Source organism: Arctopsyche grandis, chromosome 1 (assembly GCF_051622035.1).
Source record: "Arctopsyche grandis isolate Sample6627 chromosome 1, ASM5162203v2, whole genome shotgun sequence".
NCBI classification, from domain to species: Eukaryota; Metazoa; Arthropoda; class Insecta; order Trichoptera; family Hydropsychidae; genus Arctopsyche; species Arctopsyche grandis.
Genome location: NC_135355.1, coordinates 29419833 through 29427013, shown reverse-complemented (window position 1 = coordinate 29427013; position 7181 = coordinate 29419833). Strand labels below are relative to the sequence as shown.

The 7181-nt window shown below is 29.8% G+C and overlaps 1 protein-coding gene across 1 annotated transcript in view; it reads left to right on the top strand.

Moving 5' to 3' along the window:
- The first annotated feature begins 928 nt into the window (after positions 1–928).
- The window catches only part of LOC143915537 (estradiol 17-beta-dehydrogenase 2), a 41651-nt gene continuing 35398 nt past the window's right edge, over positions 929–7181 (top strand). The window contains exon 1 of the mRNA XM_077436236.1: positions 929–1185. The gene's annotated coding sequence lies outside the window, so the exon portion shown is untranslated. The remainder of the gene's footprint in view (positions 1186–7181) is intronic.

Here is a 7181-nt window from a genome sequence, read left to right as displayed (position 1 = left end):
TAAGTTACATAGATTGATATTAAAAAAACATAATTATGTTAAGTAAACCATTAATAATTTTCACATATATGTAGGTAAAAAAAGAAAAGCTTAAACATTTAAAATAAGAAACAAAAATGATAATAGAGTAAGATAGTTAGAGAAAACAAAAAGAAAAAAATAGAAATAACAGTATAATAAAAATATCAAAATAATAAGAATAATAATATGATAAAAATTATGAAATAATAAAAATAATATAATATATAACAAAAAACAAAAAGACAAAATAAATACATCAAAATAAAAATTCATAATCACAATCGTAAATTTTCAATAAAATTAATCATCGAAAAACAAATTTGCAATAATCACTCTAGCTTGTATAGCATTAATATTAAATAAGTCAAACATAGAAATAATATTCCCAAATTTGCATTCTAATAATATAAGAGAATTATTTCTTCGACAAAACGAAATCTAAAGATTTGTCTCTTGATATGAGAGGCCACTTTCATGTAATCAGCCGCTTCGTATATAAAAGGCATTTAATAATTTTGTTTTGTTTATTATTTTAATACCACCGTAACTTTATTCATTCGCTATTGCGACGTGTGTACGTTTATTTGACACGTTCAATGAATTTTAAAAATCAAGTGCAATCGAAATTTTGACACATGGTGCATACACTAAAACAATACACTTTAAAATCGTGATATTATTTCATATTTGGCCATTATGTAGTCGCATTTTTGAGAATTTTGACCGATTTTCGGGTGATTTGCTTGTTTTTTTTTTGGTGCTTAAGCCCCTGAGTGCCTTTGGGTGCGTTTAAATCTAATCTTCTCAATTGAACAATCCGTTAGGAGTTCAGTTGAAGAATGTACGTGGTCGATCACGATGGCACTATTCGTATAATCGAGGCGCGGTGTAAACACGCCGAGTTCACTCAGTTCGAAAGTGACGTTCGAGAGAGGCGCACGTTACACCGACAACTGTGACGCCACTGGAAAATTACGATGTAAATAAAGCAGTGCAATAATAATCAAATATAGAACGTAAATAAAAAAAAAGGCAATAGAGTGATAATATTAGTGATACCGTGAAAATTTGAAGTGATACAATAAAATTTGGTGATACTGTTCTATACCGGCGATATCATTTTACCTAATCGGATTTTGGAATACACTTTCTACATAATTATCGGTGAGAATTATTTTCAAATTTTACATAATGTGAGCAATATGCAAACGTATATATAATATAATATAAGTGTGTGTGGAGTGCCGGTTGAAAAACTCAAATTGGCGAAATCATACACTGCTGACTTGTTTTTGCATTCAAATTCTACATGAATAATCACGTTTATAAAATTATCGTATATATTTTCATCACACGTACGTTCCCATTTGTAAATGAGTGGAATAAAATGGAATTAAATTCATCATGAATTAGTGATTGGATATTTTATTGTGATTCAATTTTAATACTACATTTTTAACCACTCTTAATCTGACATTTTAATTTTATAGTCAAAAAATTATATCAAAAGGTGTTATTAAAATACAGATTTTCTTCAATGCGAAGAGTTCATGTATTGAAGATAATCTCTATTATATTTGTTATTTTTATGATAAAGTCTATTCTTAAAATTAATTGTGAGCTGTGTCGGGTCTAACGTGAAAAGCGGAAAGTAAAAATATCTAATATCAAATTGGAGAATTGTGAAAAACCAAAGAACTTGGTTTCTTGGATTAAGGAAGGCTTAGCTTACTATTATAAAACGAGAACTTCTTAAAATTCCTGTTGCCTCATCATGTTCAAATTTTAACATTTTTCATGCCGCCCTTCATTTTCTTTACTATAATACTTATTAGAAATAAATTATTTATCATCCGCAACACATGTATATAAATATAATTCATTTTTCTAATTTCGAGTATAGTTTATATAGTTTTCGATTTGATTTTGATTTTTAAATGCTTTTTATTATTACGAAATTATGTTCACAATACATCTATTTTAATAGCTACTGATCTACTGATCATTTTCTATTTTACAATTTAATTTAATTTGGTTAGTAATCATAGTATTATATTATTCTAATGTTAATGTAAAGCATAATAGGGAAAAGAGCTCAAAAACCTATTTATAGTTTTCGATTAGTTTCATACATGGCAACCGGCCTTTTCCCAAAAGGCACCGCTTTTCTTTACCGCTACATATTTCTATTATCGTAAACTTCAATTTATGAAATGCGGAATTTCTCTCTTGCGGAATGGACTTGGTTCACTTTCACGTTGAAATCACCCATCTGATTGCATATTTTCGTCGAATGGTAGCCGCGAGGGGCAGTCAAAAGTTAATTGTAGTCGAAAAACTCGTCATACAAGTTGAGTCTGGAAGGTCATTCATTCCAGAACGGTTGGGCCAATATGTTCAAATAAAACTGATGCCAAAATGAAAAAAAAAACAAATTGCACCCCTTTGAAGGTCGTGGATTCCTTTGGGGATGAAACTCAGCGTCTAACGAGAATGTACATATGTATGATAGTATTACCTAAAAACATCAATTTGACATACCATTGTCAATTGTAAACCATGTTGGATGGAAGCTTCCATCACGTTCCAATCCTATCTGATCTATACTATGTACATACGTATGTACATTGATCAATCTAACATTATTCCATCTGATCCTCTTGCCATATGTACATATGCTTGAAGGCAACCCCTATTAGTCAAGGAGATTTATTATGAACTTCTAGCATACGCAAACCTACATAGTATAAAAGCGAGTACATTAAAAAAATTTACTCGGTACATATAATTATTTTGAAATCAGTGCTAATCCACCTTTGGGGCTAATCTGCATCACTTGAAAAATTGCACCTAATGCATAATTCAACAGAAGTGGCCAACCGTCAAGAGCGCAATCGCTCTTCACGGTCGTTAATTAGCATTTTGCGATTGCGTAACTCATGGGGCGTCTATTTTGGACTTCTTGGCTCTTAAACAGGAAATCGACCCGCACTCAGGAAGTATGCGTTTAGGTATATCTGATATTAAGATCATCATTTTCCAAAACTTTTCGCATTCCCATAAACAATGCAACAATACCTAGAACATACTTCGGAAGACTGAAGGTTTTGCCTTCCTTTTTTGTATTAGTGCCTATTTATCCTAATTAAATTCATCACACAATCCATCCGGTGAATTTGGTTTCGATTTTTAAATATGAATAATAAAAACGGTCTCCATAAAAAAAAAACATAAAAATCCATCCGCCAAAATAATCGGGTCTTATTACATCTTTACAGCCAAAAGGTACTTCATTATGTGATACATTAAAAATATATGACATTTATTTATTTTACTTTTAGAATACTCAGGATTGGCGGCATAGGCGATGGACCCGAGGGGTCTGTTAATAGAAAAAATACTAATATCAAATAAGATAAAAAAAAAACAAAAATCGAAATAAAATATATGAAGCAAAAATAACAAAAAAAGATTGAGGAATAATAAATAAACAGTTAAAAAAAGAAAAGAAAATACAAAAGAACAAACTGAAAAAGAAAGAACTACTAAAACCCATTTATTTTTAGGAATTCATCAAGTATATTTTTTTAAAAAGGTTTAAGTTACTAGAACCTAAACCTCTCTATTTGAAAAGAAGGATTCTCTAATTATTTTATAGTAAATATCTTTTTGTAGTCTGGAAGTATGACCTCCAATATTAGTATTTTTGTTGAACGTAAGGAGGTTAATCATTGAACAATTGTAATGGTTATTTATAATTTAATAGATTCCAATTGGATCTCCTCTCATTCTTCTCGTCTCCAAAGTGAAAAAGTTTATTATTTCTCATATATCATATGACATGATAAAAAAAATATTTCAATACAGTACCGGGTATCAAAGTAAAATTCGCATATATACTTTATTTTGTAGTTGTTGAATAATCAAAAAGAAAAATACGAATAATGTTAGTCAAGATATAATTTTAAAATTTTCTATATACCCCTTAAATTCACAATGTGAATGTTTGACACTACTAAAAACAAAACACAAAAATTTCAGCAACACAAGGTCTATTATATGTATAATTAAAAGTAACGAAAGAATATATCTAATCAAATTCATGAAACAGGCCAATGATCAGTTTTGATATTATATTATTCAAATTAAACGTTTGAAATTCAAGGCTTTGATATTATTTTTTGTTTTTTTTTATTATTGAGCAGGTGAAACTTTGAATTTAAATTAGTGAACGGTCTTATATTATACCGGGAACGAAGTGGTGTAGTTACAGTGTACATGCATATACATAATATGTGGTCTTTAAAAATATGTAAGTTTTAATCGTCTTTAAATGTTTTTCAACAAACATATGGAATTTTAAGTGCGATGTAAGCTCGCGTTATCGGACAAGTCAACAGTTGCATCATTAGATATGTTGTGAAATAAAATGACTTTTGAAAAAAAACTTACTCACACAAAAACGTTTTCATAAACGATGTACGTAGCTGACTGTTATCGATATTTATTTTTTTTATTTGGACAGTTCGACAAAAAATTAGGCCACGCCATAAACCGAGGTAAAAATAGAAAGGAATTTTCAAGATTCAAAGCACATGCGTGCGGTGTAATTTAAGGCTAAAATTTTAAACGTGGAAGTAAATAGCAATTTTTTCAATTAGACTCGTTGAAAAGTAAATTGCGGCTAATTTTGAATGTCAGTGGTAAATAGAAAATAACAGTCATTTCCGAATAAACTTAATTGACATGAATGACCTTCAAGAGATATTTACGATATTTCGTTCTAATGTGTACAAGTCTTTAGCATCTTATTCTGTCGTTTAGCTAAGCTTTTAATATAACATCATCCGAATGTTGCTTTTATATACTTGTTCACCTTCTACAAAAAAAATGTGACAACTTTTTAATACCAACTATTCTTCATTAGACTTCGCGTCTCATTTGTGACAACACTGTCAATGGAGAACCAATAAATTTGATTTTAATTACATTATTACAGTCGTAACTATCGTGACGTAAATATACGTCGAACTTATCGTATACATATACATATAAATAAATAATCGTTTTATGTTTAATTGTTAGTCTTATAGAACATCAAAATTCGTTTAATTATATAGACATTCAATCACTTTATGACTCGCCTTGAAGCATGGTACTTTAGAAACATATTTATACGATAGTACATATAATATAAATAATGTACGTGAAATGAAAAAAGACGATATTTAAAACGCAATCAAATACGTGACGGTCAATGAATGTTAAATAAAAAATCGCAATGACTATGATTGTTTTTGTTACAGCAGAAAATGTTTGAGTTTTATATTGTGTGCCTTAATATAATTGGTTGTTTTTCATGACTCGTTCGAAAAGATATCTAAGAATCTATTATGAATGGTAGCAATAGAAAAATATTAAATTTAAGCCTATTTTATTCAACTCTTACGTATGTACTCAGTGAAAGTTGATCAATATAATTTATAGTTAGGCTTACTGCGGCTTTCGTAAGGGTGACCTGAATTTCGTTCATACTTACAAATATGGTAACTATTTTCATTCCAAATGTAAATCACACAAAAATGTTAATAAATCCTGCTTCGAGTATTATATCGGTCACAATCAACAATTACAAACTTTATATGAAAACAAAATAAAGAAAATATATCGATATTTCGAACGGTAAAGTTTAAGTAGCTTAAATAATGTCGTATTCACGATTAACCGTAACACATTCTGATGCTTTCACATTATATTACTACCTATTTTATAGCCATTTCGGTTTACAATTTACGCGCATCATCTTTCGCATTATTTCATATTTTCAATTGTTTTTTTTCCTTCATATACGGTCTCGGTTATTGAGCACTAATGTCGAAGTTCGAATCTGGTGAAAGCGTGTCGCGTATAACAAAAAGTTGTTCGACGAACTTATCATAATATTGCTGTGAAATTACTAATACAAACACATGTGATATATTGAATTTCTCGTTCTGTGCTAACATACCTGATAGTTACTAAATGTGCCGTGTTTTTAGTACAGGGCCGGACATTGCAATTTATTTATTGGGTGTATTGAACGGTTCGATAGGTCTTCAAATTTCGTATACAAATATTGTTCTTGGCACATGAGGATATTTCATAATGCGAAAATTGCGGTTTTCGTTACTTTCGCGTACACTTGTATAGTAAACGGTTACGTTCAGCATCATCAGCGTGAAATGGTCAATTTCCTCGAAATGGTTAGATTCGAATTAAAAAGTGTTATACTTCGCTACTACAAAGCAATTTTCATTTCTTTTATTTACTTAACAAAGTAACTACACACTTTTTATGCGCGTTTTCTTTTAAATATTAGCTGCTGAAAGTGATTGAATACTAACAACATATCTTCGAAATATCAGCTTGCTAATTGTAAATTATAAAATATCAGCTTATTGTAAATTTTTGATTAAAATTATGATTGAAATAATTTTGAACGAAATCTTTGGAACGCTACAATAACTACAAATTGAGTTGCTCTTCAATATTTATTTAATTTGAAAGGTTGGTGGAACTTGAAATATTAAGGGACGAAGAGGAAAGAACTCAACTAAAAATATCAACCAAATCTGTTCAACCTAGGGTATCGTGCTTATCCTTAGATAAGCACGGTAACTTATATTGGTTGATGGAATAGAGATCACAAGTCAAATAAATAATTAACATGTAAAAAACACGCTGGAACGCATGATCTATGGTATGGCACCCAGGCTAAAATACTTATATGGACAGTGCGCGATTCACATATTTCAAGAAATTTTTTTTATTTTTTTATTTATATATATTTTAGCTATCAAGCTAATTTAAAAATACATCTTAATTATTATACTTAACTCTAAAATTTATAATTAACTTATATGTACTGTCCCTCACAGAGGTGTCTCTTCGCACCTCGCAGGAATGCATCCATGTTTTTAGCAGACCTGATGCACTCAGGGAGGGCATTATACATGAGCACACCCCTGTGAAAAACACCCCCAGCCGTCTTATTCTTTCTTACTCTACTTACAACTAGTTTGTCCTTATTTCTAGTATAAAAACTATGTTTATCTCTATTCCTTATTATATAATCATCAAAATACTTAGGTAATAACTTATGATATAACTTATAAACAAAA